We start from the raw sequence: 13,002 nt of genomic DNA, 5'->3' as shown, positions 1-13,002 counted from the left end.
TAGAGAACAGAAGGCCCTAACCCTAAAGAGAGGTGGAGCCAGCTAGGTGTGATGGTGCACAACTGTAACTCCCGTGCTTGGGAGGCTGAGACAGGAGGATTACACGTTTCAGGACAGCCTCAGCAATGTGGTAAGACTCTCAGCAACCAAGGGAGACCCTGTCTAAAAACAAAAGTAAAGCAGGGTGTGGTGACACACACTTGTAATTCCAGAAGTTCGGAGGCTGAGACAGGAGGACCGTGTTCTCAGCTACTTAGTGAGGCCCTTTGCAACTCAGTGAGACCCTGTTTCAAAATAAAGAATAAAAAATAGGGCTGGGGGTGTGGCTTGGAGGTAGAATGCCATACTGGGTTCTAGCTGGATCCCTTAACCAAAGGCAGATTAACAGGAGAAAAGATTCAAATATAAGTTTCATGTGACTTAGGAGGCTTCATATGAAATGAGCTGAAGAACTGGCTAAAACCAAGTATTTTTTTCCAAAGATAAAGGCAGAGATTTTAATTGAAGTAAAGTAAAGACACACATTCAGAGGAAACTCTGACCATCTCGAAAGCATGAAAAAAAGCTCAAGAGTGCGAGAGGGTTGAGAGAGTGGGAGATCTCTGGGATTCTTCCTTTACAGGGGTCCTAGAGCACAGGGTGACTAGGGGCCCAGGACTGGACTGGGGTCTGGACTTTCACCTCCCAGAACCCTTGGATGGTGGTTGGGTGGCTGGTCTCCAAGCTTGTCCCTCCCAGTGGATCTTTTGTTTTTCTAGGCTTCTCAGGAATCTTAGGTGGGGAAAAGGGCCAGTTGTGATTAGTTGTGATTAGGGTATGGGCTCAAGGAGGCAAGCCCAAGCATTTTTTTATGAGGTTGGGGAATGAAAAGGTGTGGAACGTGTGAGGACAAAAAGGCCTGAGCAGAGTAAAGGACTGGGGAAAGTGAGCAAGGCCCATTCACTCAGCTTCTCTTAGTGCCCACCCTTCTTTGTAGATAAGGACGCTCCTGTTCTCCAAGTCCCACGCGCAGAGCTGCATTCACCTTAAAGTATTCAGTAACCCAAAATGTTTTATTTTGAGGAGATATACCCTGAACCCTATTACGCACAACTCAGTATTTAGCTCATATCACCTTCCAGACAAAATCAACCTGAGTTTTCTCTTAATGTTTTTGAACTGGGGATTGAACCCATGAGCATTCTACCTCTGAGTTACACCCCTAGCCCTTTTTATTTTTTATTTTGAAACAGTGTCTCACTAAGTTGCTGAGTGTCCTGCTAAGTTGCTGAGGCTCTCCTTGAACCTGCAATCCTCAATCCTCCTATCTCTACCTCCCACAAACTGGAATTACAGACATTAACCACCATGGCCCTTTGAGTTTTCTCTTAGTTCTTTGTAAATTTCTTTTTTTTTTTTTTTTTTTTTTTTTGGTGGTACTGGGGATGGAACCCTGGCTACACTCCCAGACCTATTTTATATTTTATTTGGAAACAGAGTCTCTTAAGCCAATGAGGCTGGCTTCAAACCTGTGTGATCCTCCTGTTTCCACCTCCCAAGCACGGGGATTACAAGGGTACGCCACCACACCCACCTAGTTCTTTGTCAATTCCTAAAGCACAAAACTAATCCCAAATATGTAGTACATATTAATGAAGTTTAATGAAGTCTATGAGTCCTCCCCAATTTCTTGATAAAAAATTTACCCACAAGATGACCAAACCTAAGGATAGTTACCAATAAACTCTCTACATAGACTTGCATGTGTCAACAAAACATCTCTTTGAGATGGGTAAGGTAAGGCCAGGAAAATTATATAAAACCTGAATAAGTAAATTGGGGACAGTGGAATGATGCCAGCTCCCACTAGTTATTTCTCGAATCAGTGTCCCTCACTGATACCTAATACGTCCAGGTTGTATGAAACAGATGAGAGATAGATGATGATGATGATGATGATGATGATGACGACGATGACGAATAGATAGATGATAGATAGATAGATTGATTGATAGATAGATAATAGGTTTTTAAAGACTCCATTAAAGCCAAAGGGGGACCTACCCCCTAAAGCAACCTGGGTATGGCTTATCACACTCCAGCATGACGTGCAGTGTGCATAGGTTACTCTCATAACACACACACATGTGTCACAACACACTTAGGGTATCAGGGGCAACACACAGGCACGAGGTGCAATGCCCAGGCATGAAAGGCAACATGCAGGGTAAGACCTGCTGACCTGGAGCACCTTGACAAACACATCAAGTCCCTAGCAACCTCAGGACTACAGTTGTCAGCAACTGAGACTGAAATCTCGCAGCTCCTTCTGCCAAGGAGCCTGGTTGGCTACCTTACCATTCCAACCACTGATAATGAGGCCGAGCGCTTGGGCAAGTCCTCACCTTGGGTCCTGCTTTACCACAGGCTAAGGTCAAGCCCGAAGACCCCGATCAGATTCACAACTGACCCAGACCTGAGACCCTGACACAGCCAGCTGAGCTCATAGCAAATGGACTGCTCAATCTGCTACTCGGGTTGAACTAAGATTAGTTACCCTTTCTCCCTCTCTCTGCCCTAAAATGGAATAAGTTGTATAAAGTTTGCATGAAATATCAATGAATAAAGAAATTTAACTGGTACTTGGAAGGCTGAGACATGAGGATTGCAGGTTTGAGACTAACTTCAGGAACCTAGCAAGATACTAAGCAATTTAGCAAGACCTTGTTTCCAAATAAAAAATAAAATAGGACTGCGAATATAACTTGGAGGTAAAATGCCCTTGGGATCAACCCCCAGTACTGGAAAGAAAGAAGGCAGGAAGGATGGGAGGAAGGAAAGAAGGAAGGAGTGTGTCTTGGTCACAATTACAATAAACCTTCTTAAAATGACTGAGACTATGTTTTGGTTGTTCTACACAAATGAACATTATGCAAAACACAGGCACACAGCTCAAGGTCTGGAGCAGAAGATATTGAAAGATCAATTCTAAACCCATATGGACAGTGCTGTTTAAGAGCCGTGTGCAAGGGCTATAAGAGCTCTCTGTGGCTTGGTGACATTGGTACTGAGTGTCGACATGTGTCAGCACTGGCCAGGCAAGATTCAAGGAGAGGGCGGTACAGGCCAGGCAGAGGAGACAGCCCACTTGGAGATGTGCGTGGGGGCTCTGCTAGGAATGGAGATAGGTTCTCTGAGCAACTAGAGGTAGGAGCATGGGGGCCTTCTGCATTTTGGAATATATCCTGTAGACAACAGGGAGGGAGCCTGTGGGGGCTCTAAGACATGTTGCTGAAAATCAAGATACAATAACTAGAAATATATCTGGCAGAAGTGTGGAGAATGAATTCAAGAAGAAAGAAACTGGTAAGAAAAAAAAAGGCAAGCACAGCTCTCTCCCCCTTCCTCCCTCCTCAGAAGGCATGCACATCACCACTGCAGGTGTCCTGCGGTCACCAGGAAGCTGCCCTGATGCATTCTGGAGAAGTCAGGTCCTGCCTGTGAAGTCTGCATTTCAACACCCACCATACAGAAGGTTATGTAGGACAGCTGATACTGCAGAAGCAAGTGTCCTGTTTCTATCACAGCCGTTATCTGTGCATCAAGCAATCCGTCAAGATGTGATGGTTCAGTTGGCAAGTATTCTGTATTGAGACCTCCAGTTTCTCAATACCCTGAAATTCTAATGTCACCCTCAATTTTTTTTTACATTCTTACTTTTCCATTTATTAAGTAATGAAATCCCAAATTAATGCCACTATAAGAAGAAAATGAAAACTGCAGCCATTACTCCTCTTGAATTTGGATATAAAACTAATTAACAAAATATTTGAAAATAAAATTTAACAATATGTAAAAATAATTATGAATCATGACCAAATATAATTTATTTCAAGGATATAAAATTGGTTCAATATTTGAAAATCAAAGGAATTCATCATATTTTTTATATATTTTTTAATTTTTTTTGTAATCATACATCACTTTGGAATACAAGACTTGAGAGGATATACAAGCACATATCATCCAATAAGCTCTCATCCAATCCCCATCCCATTCCCTCCCCCTCCGTCGATCCCATGCTTAATTGGTAATTATCTTTGATATATTTGTTTACACACCTCATGAGTTTTAAAGAGATTCCATCCTCCCCCATCCCTTCCCCTCTGATTGGTCACCTTAATTGCTTCTCAATAGGGCCTTTTCTACTACTCGACCTCCTCCTGTTACCCCTTTCCTCCTAGTTCTTGCTAATTAGGGGAAGCATCTGGATTTTATTTTCTGTGCTATTTCTCTGTGCATGCCGCATTGCAAGTTCCGATCCCACTCTTGACAGCCCCAGTAGTGGCCTGGCCACCCAGGGGACTCTTATCCTGACCTCGTTGCCTGCAGCACCAGCTTTGCCTCATGGGAGGCCCCGATCCTGGCCTCTCTGGCTCCTGCACAGAACTGACCCCTCGGCTGGTTCTGCTCCCAGCCTCAGAGGCCCTAGCACAGGCCTAGCCTCACAACAGGCTCCAATCCCAGCCTCACTGACCCTGGCACTGGCCTAACCGCTCGGCAGGCTCCTACCCTGGTCTCACATGTCCCAGCTCTGTCCTTGCCTCACAGCAGTTTCCGATCCCAGCTTCACTGGCCCTGGCACCAGCCTTACCCCTTGGCAGAGTCTGATCCCAGCCTTGGAGGTCCCAGCACCAGTCTTGCCTCAGAGCAGGCTCCAATCCCAACCTTGCTGGCCACGGCACCAGCCTAACCCCTCGGCTGGCACTGATCCCTGCCTCAGAGGCTTCAGTAGCAGCCTTGCCTCACGGCAGGCTCCAAACCCAGCCTGGTTGGCCCCAGCACTGACCTCACCCCTCGGCAGGCTCCAATCCCAGCCTTGGAGCCCCAGCACCAGCCATACCTCAAGGCAGGCTCCGATCCCAGCCTCGCTGGCCCTGGCACCAGTCTAACCCCTCGGCAGGCTCCTATCCAGGCCCCGGCACTGGCCTTGCCTCACAGCAGGCTCCGATCCTGGCCTTGATGGCCCCAGCATTGGCCTAACCCCTTGGCAGGCTCCGATCCCAGTCTTGGAGCCTCAGCATCAGCCTTGCCTCTCAGCAGGCTTCGATCCCAGCCTCGCTGGCTCCGACACTGGCCTAACGCATCAGCTGGCTCCGATCCTGACCTCAGAGGGCCCAGCACCAGCCTTGTCTCATGGCAGTCTCTGATCCCAGCCTCACTGACCCTGGCACCAGCATAAACCCTTGGCAGGCTCCGAACCTGGCCTTGGAGGTCCCAGCACTGGCCTTGATTCACGACATGCTCGGATCCCAGCCTCGCTGGCCCCGGCACCAACCTAACCCCTCAGCAGGCTTCAATCCCAGCCTCGGAGGCCCTATTACCTGCCTTGCCTCACGGCAGGCTCCAATCCGAGCCCCCTCTTCACCCAGCAGGTTGTCCCACATTCCTGAGGTGCATGGTGGTAGTATTCCACCTCTGAGGTAATTTCTTCAAAAGTTCCAGGTGTATTACATCAGATCTCTGGCTCCCCTGAGTACTTGCCACTGCCAATGCAACTGTCTCCACCATTTCAAATCTTTCCCAAGCTCTTTTCCCATACCACACAATGTCCAGTGTTCCAAAGAATGCGCGACGGTAGCATTCGACCTTTGGGGTAATTTCTTCAGAGGATCAGGGTGGGTTGGATCAGATGTCTGCCTCTCCCAAAGACAAGTCTCCACCACCATCTCGGCCACTGCTGCCACCACCGCCTTCCTCCTAGGTCTCTGCTAGACTCTCTCCTTACAGGTGATGTCCAGGATTCTTAAAGATGTAGAGAAGCCTCAGTCCTCCTTCACGGAGAATTTTTTCAAAAGCTCCAGTTCAGATGTATATATTTTGTCTGCATCTGCAATATTCTAGCTGCCACCTTGGCCATCTTAACCCCTCTCGAATATTTTTTTTTCTTTTCACTTTTTTTTTTTTTAAGAGAAGAGAGTATGTGTGGTTTGGGGAGGATGTGGTTTTAGGCACTCAGTAATGATAAAAATTTTTTTTCATTCCGGGTGTGTGTGGTGGGGGTCACCTAAGGGTGCCCTGCCCACACCCGCCCATGCGCCCAGGGGTGGCCCGGCCTCAGTGGACCTCAGGGTCCTTCCGGGTGGGGAGGAGGTCGCCTAAGGGTGCCCCGCCACTGCCTGCCCATCTGCCCAGGGTCCAGGCCAGGTGGCCTGGACCCCACCCTCAATTTTTAAAGTGACACTTTCTCTAGCAGCAGTTTTCATATTTTCTGAAAAGGTATGAATTTGTTAACTTCTTCCATGACAGAAAAGGTAACAAGAGGCATTTGTGTCTGATCCTATAAACTATGTGGATTAGTCAGGGTTCACAGAGTAAGAGAATTCACAGGATATGTATATGGTAAAGGGGATTTATCAAATCAGCTTACTCTCCAAAGCAGAGTAGTCCCAAGTGGCTGCTTATACACGAAGAGCCGGAGGAAGTAGGAGCTGGTCGAGCAGTCCAAGAACTGGAGCCTCAGAAGAGGAGCAGCTAATGATGCAATCCCAGTCCAAGATGGAAGAGCCAGGAAACTCTCCAGAAAAACAATGGTGAATGGCCAGTTTGAAGACAGAAAGCTGAAGACAGATACCCCAGGCGAGAGCAGACGCACTTCCCTCCGGAAAAGCCACACTTACCTTCACTCGGCTTTCTCCTTTTTATCCAGGTCCTGCACCTGTGAGAACACTGCTGCTCACATTCAGGGCAGGACTTTCCCTTCAACCCGCCCTTGCACCAGCCGATCATCTCATCAGCAGACCCAGAGTCACGTCATGTTAGGTGCTTCCTAATCCAGTCAAGCTGACAATCCTCATTAACCATCACACTGTGGCTACAGAGTCAGGGCTCAGTTTTTTAAGCTGAGTAACAAGTCCACTTTGGAGTGTGAGGAGACACAGTGACCGGAACTGCTTCCCTGAAATAAACTCCAGACGATGTTCTACAGTCCTTTCTAAGGGTGTGAAACTGGCTCCTTCTTTTCCTTCTTGCTTCATTCTGTCCTTCCTTCCTTTCCTATTGCTTCCTTCCTTCCAGGAAGAAGGACTACTGTTCTGCAGTTTCTCCTTCCCCCTAGAAAAGGATCAGTAGTTTCAAAAGCATTTCAAACCTGTGTGCATGCGTGTGTGCGTGTGTGTGTGTGTGTGTGTGTGTTACTGGGGCTTGAACCCAGGGCACTCTACCACTAAGCTACACCACCACTAGCCCTTTTTTTCTGTTGTTTGGTTTTTTGTTTGCTTGCTTGTTTAAATTTTGAAACAGGGTAGCACTAAATTGTTGAGGTTGGCCTTTGTTTTTTGTTGTTTATTTACTTTATTTATTTATTTATTTATTTATTTATTTATTTATTTTGCAGTACTGGGGATGGAACCCAGGGGCATTCTACCTCTGAGCTACACCACCGGCCCCATTTTTTTTTTTTTTAATTCTTTATTTTTGAAACAGGTCTCACTAAGTTGCGGAGAGCCTCGCTAAGTAGCTGAAGCTGGCCATGTAACTGTGATCCTCCTGTTTCAGCCTCCCAAGTACTGGGATTACATAATGAGCCACCACACCGGCTTTGATGTCAGACTTCCAAGTTTTGGAATTATAGGCCTGCATCACCATGCCAAGATGAATTTTTTTTTTTAATGTGTGTGTGTGTGTGTGTGTGTGTGTGTGTGTGTGTGTGTGGTATTGAAGACTGAATTCAGAGGCATTCTACCTCTGAGCCACACCCCCAGCCCTTTTGATTTTTACTTTGAAAGAGAATCTCACTAGGCTGCTGAAAGTCTTGCTACATTGCTGAGGCTGTCCTCCAACCTGCAATCCTCCTGTCTCAGTCTCCCAATTACTGGGATTACAGGCATCTTCCTGATAGCCAAAATAGCCCCAACTTGCCTTTTGGCTCAACTCTAATACACAGCAAGATGCGCTTAAGAGAGAGGGCATCCACCGACTCCACCCTTGAGGCACCTCTGCACTGAAGGTGCCTCCATGGGGCCATCAACCTTGCTGTCATCTGTGATTTTCTTGTCGATCTGTTACATAGTCATAAAGATAAAAAGACAGGGTGATCTGTTCTGTTTTCAGTCAATCCACCAGGCCTAGAACAAAGACGCCATTGATAGCATCTTCATGGTACTTTTCAAATATATGTAAAACAGTTGATTTGGCCCAAGTTAATTTGGCAAGTAATGAGAAATATTTTTTTCTACTAAGCAAAAGCCATTAACCCTCAATTCAAGACCTCCATGGCTCCATTTAGCTCTGAGCAGAGTCCTTGGGGTTCTTTACCCAAACACTTTATAGACTTTCTACAGGTTGTACAAATTGCACAAAGCGCTCTTTGTTCTTTGATAGAGATTCTTAATGTATGAGTTAATTTATTTGCCATTTTTTGCATGTCAATGATGTGCTGAGAGCACATTCAGGGAGCAAGGGTTGGGCACAGGCACTGGCTACCCCCTCTAAAACTTCTGCTGTTCAGAAGCTTTCTCCCTGTGTGTCTGAAGAAGCACGGGTTATCAGGTCACCATGCTGCTTGGGAGGTGGTAAATGCATCCATGGCAACCAGTAACCTGAGAACCAACAAAGAAGAAACAGGAACAGGGGCATCAGTGATGTCTATAGCAGGTCTAGGGTGGGGAAGACTGGAAGATCACAGATTTGAGGCCAGCGTAAGTACCAAGACTCTCAGCAACCTAGTAAGACCCTGTTTCAAAATTTAAAAATGAAATAAAATTGGGCTGGAGATGTAGCTCAGAGGTAGAATGGCTCTAAATTCAATCCTCAGTACAACAAAAAGAAGGAAGGAAGGAAGGAAGGAAGGAAGGAAGGAAGGAAGGAAGGAAGGACTGGAGGAAGGGGAAGAAAGGAGAGAAAAAAAGAGAAAGGGAAAGAAAAAGGAATAGAAGGGAAGAGAATGAAGACAGGCAGCCAGGCATGGTGGTGCACACCTATAATTCCAATATTTTGGAGACTGAGACTGGAGAATTGCAGGTTCAAGAACAGCCTTAGCCAAACAGAGAGGGAAGCTTAATATCCTTAACACTTTTAGATAGGGCAACATCCAAAAAAAGTCAGAGGCTTCAGATCACTTCAGAGCACTTGTCTTAGACATCTGGAGATCAGTGGGCTTTGCTGTCTGCACTTATTTTAAAGTCAGTGGCTGTCAACATGCTACATGCTAAAAATATATCTGTTTCCCCTTCTCTGTTTTCTAGACCTGAAAATATTGAAGTTATAAGAGTGTTTCCACCTCTGCCACCCACTTAAGTGTCAATTCAAAGGTGAAGCTCTTATAATTAGTTCTTTAAAATGATCTTGATTTTTCTTCTGTCATCCTCCAAATTCAGGGATACAAAATCTGTTGAAAAAAACTTGTCAGCTAGCTAATTATATCCTTGAGTTGAACAAATCTTGGTTGCTTTCCTTTTCCTGAAATTAAAAAAAAAAATCACTCTTCCCCTTCCTGAGATGAGAAGGGGATACTCACATATCTAGGCTTTTTCACTCAGCCCCAGCCTCTGAGCTCTGAAGACTGATTCTCTATCAAAAAAGGAAACCTGCTAGACGTGGTGGTGCACGCTTGTAATTCCCACACTTGGGAAGCGGAGACAGGAGGATCGCGTAGGTTCGAAACCAGCCTGTTTCCAAATAAGAAAAAGTATAAAATAGGTCTGGGAGTGTAGACTGGAGGTAGAAGGGCTTCCAGGAACCCCAGTACCAACACACACACACAAAAAGGAAACCCTTTACTTTTATTAATTTTGTCCAGCTTCAGCCAAACACAGAAGGGACCTGGCCTTCACAAACAACCAAAAACATGTTCAACAATAGCAGTATAAGCCAAGCATAGTGTCACACACTTGTAATCCAAGCATTTGGGAGGATGAGACAGGAGGATCTGGGCTGGAGGCCAGCCTCAGCTACTTAGTGAGGCTTTCTGAAACTCAGTGAGACCCTGTTTCAAAATAAAGAATAAAAAACAGGGCTGGGGGTATAGCTCAGAGGTAGAATGCCCCTGGGTTCCATCCCAAGTACCACAAAAAAATAAACAATAACATTATAAAATATTTGACTCACTCGTACAAGTGACAAGTCTCAGCTAAGTCCCACATTCACTATATTGCAGTAGAGACAAAGTCCTGCTCCTGAAGGCCCCTCACACCTTTACAGATCTGTCCCACACCCTCCTATTTTTCACATCATCTTTAATATAAAGTCAAATGACAGCTGACCAGATAGCATTTTCTAGTCAGAATGATGTCACCTGCAAATGGCCACTTTGGGACTTTGACATAGAAATTTTTGAAGAAAATAAAGATTGCTTTGCACTTTATCCCAGCTTCTGATCACAAATAGCAAGGAGGACCCAATTGTCTTACCAGCACTGACTGAAGCAAGGGCTTAAAGAGCACTGCTGAGAAGGATTCTGGAGCTACAGAGTGGCTCAAGAAGAAAAAAAAAACCCATGACCAGTTAGCAGGGCCTGGTGACTCCTGAGGCCATACATTTGCCAATGCCATTCCAGATGGAGCCACCTTAAAACCAGCACCACCAGGTCAAGTGTATTGGCCTGACGTGCAGAGTTCTGGATGCTCAGATCAGATCTGTAATTGGCCTTCTGTGAATTCAGACAATATCTTTTTGCTTTGCTTCCTCCTGCAGGAAAACATCATATTGTTGGCAATCCCTCTCCAGGGTGCTTGAAAATGAATGGTCTACTTAAAGGCACACAGGGCCCTTTGAAGGAGAAGCACTCCATAAATTCTGGGCAATAGTACAGGCATTGTCTGGATTACTTATCTGAAGAAACAAGTGTCTAAGCCCATTACATTTCTTTGATTGGATTTTCTTCCCTGTGAGGTATCAATAAATTGGTGTAATACATGCTGAGAAAAATTGGCCAATAAGAATTCTTTACAGACTTAAACTATAAGCAAAGAGCTTGATGTGCTTTGTTAACACAGCCAGGTCAATCTCTGGCATGCTGACAAAGGACACAGGACAGCGGATATGATCTTCCTGAGCACAGGCAAGAGATGACTTCCTACTCGCATGTATGAGGCTGGTGGAGCCGGAAGCTCGGCCCCCTGCCCACCTGGACTCAGGAACCTGGGCTGGCCCTGAACCCAAGGACCAGGGTCAATGGACTTGCCAAACAGATAATCCAATGGCTCAGCATTAGATCAGTAGACATAGAGATACTGTAGCTGGTATCCTGGGTAGGAGCAAAAATCTGCATTGGCCTAAAATAGTCTGTGAACAGCCCACCAGGCTCCAGAAGGACCGACAGACAACAAGCCAAGGTGAGCCGTTGCATATCAGCCAGGCGGAATTCGGCAGATTTTTCGGCGCAGGGAGCATCTAAAGCTCCCAGGGGCTGGGCTCAGCACACCCTGCAGGGACTCAGAGCGGAGCTCAAAACCAGAGAAGAAATACGTCAGCCTCACGGCCAAGGGCGTGGCAGCGGCGCCATATTGCCAACGGCGGCGGCAGCAGCAAATTCACTGAGTCCACTACAGCTCCATCAGTGCATTCAACAACAGTGAGTCAAATTGTGGCCCCTAGAGGAGAAATCCCAGTACTGCGCTCCCAGGGAATTGACCCAGTGGGGGAGTGGCGATGGCAGAGATATCACACCATAGTCACAACTCTCCCCAGGAGAACACCCAACCTGGCACCCCCCCATGGTCTAAAGCAGCCTCGATTGACTCCCTGGGGCTGACACTTTGCGATACAACCCAGTAAAGGAGTAGTGGGGTCTGAGATACCACAGACTCGAGATCCAGAGCACCTTAAGCGAAGTCATAGTGACCCAGGGAAGAACCCAGAGAAGGCACAAACTTCCGAAATCATGAAAAGAGGAATAACAATGGAGCAATGAATGCCCACAACCCCACAACTTCAGAACCTGATAAAACAGAAATTCAGAGATTTCTAGAAGATCAAATCAGGAAAATAACTGTAGAAATAATAGAGGACTTTCAAAAAGAATTTAAAGAGAGTCTAAAAGAAATAAAGGAAACGATCATTGAGGTAAAGTCCTCAATTCAAAGTACAAACAACCGATTAGACCACATGGAGAATAGAATCTCGCTCCTAGAAGATGATCACTCCAAAAATGAACACATAGTTTTTAATTTAGAAAAAAAAATCTGAGAGCAGGAATCTGACATTGAAGAAATATGGGCCCATTTTAAGAGAGCTAACCTAAGAATAATTGGAATAGAGGGAAAAGAAGGTGAAACCAAAGGGATCAACAAGCTCTTCAAGGAAGTAATAGCAGAAAATTTTCCAAACATAGAATGGCAAGAGGTCGATACACAGGTCCAGGAAACTTATAGAACTCCCTTTAGACAGGATCGAAGAAGAGGATCCCCACGCCACATAATTGTCAAAATGACCAATGTGGAAGCTAAGCAGAGAATCTTAAAAGGCAACAAAAACAAAGGGCCAAGTGACATTCAGAGGCAAACCAATTAGAATCACTCCAGACTTCCCAAACCAAGTCATGAGAGCCAGAAGGGCTTGGAGTAACATATTCCAAACTCTGAAAGAAAACAACTTCCAGCCCAAAATTTCCTACACAGCAAAACTTTCTATCAAATTAGATGGGGAAATAAGAAGCTTCCACAACAAATAGAAACTGAAGGAATTTATGTCTTCAAAACCAGCACTAGAGAAAATACTCAAAGAGATTAACTACAAAGAAGAAATAGGTAACACACACCAGAACCAGAGAAACAACATTTTCCATCCAATAGACAACTAAGATTGGTTATCTGTGGAGATTCATTATTTATGTTAGTCTTTTACCTATCTCTAAATTGTATTGGTTATCTTTGGATACTCACTATTTATGTTAGTCTTTTACCTATCTCTAAATTGTATTGTTTGCTTTTATTGTTGCTAATTTTTAGGATTTCTAGTTGGAATATTAATATACCTTCAGATATAGCATTTGGAATTATTTTATCCCATTCTATCAGTAACTTT

This window comes from Muscardinus avellanarius (genome assembly GCF_963383645.1).
Source record: "Muscardinus avellanarius genome assembly, chromosome: 1".
Taxonomy (NCBI): domain Eukaryota; kingdom Metazoa; phylum Chordata; class Mammalia; order Rodentia; family Gliridae; genus Muscardinus; species Muscardinus avellanarius.
This window is presented reverse-complemented; position numbering follows the sequence as displayed.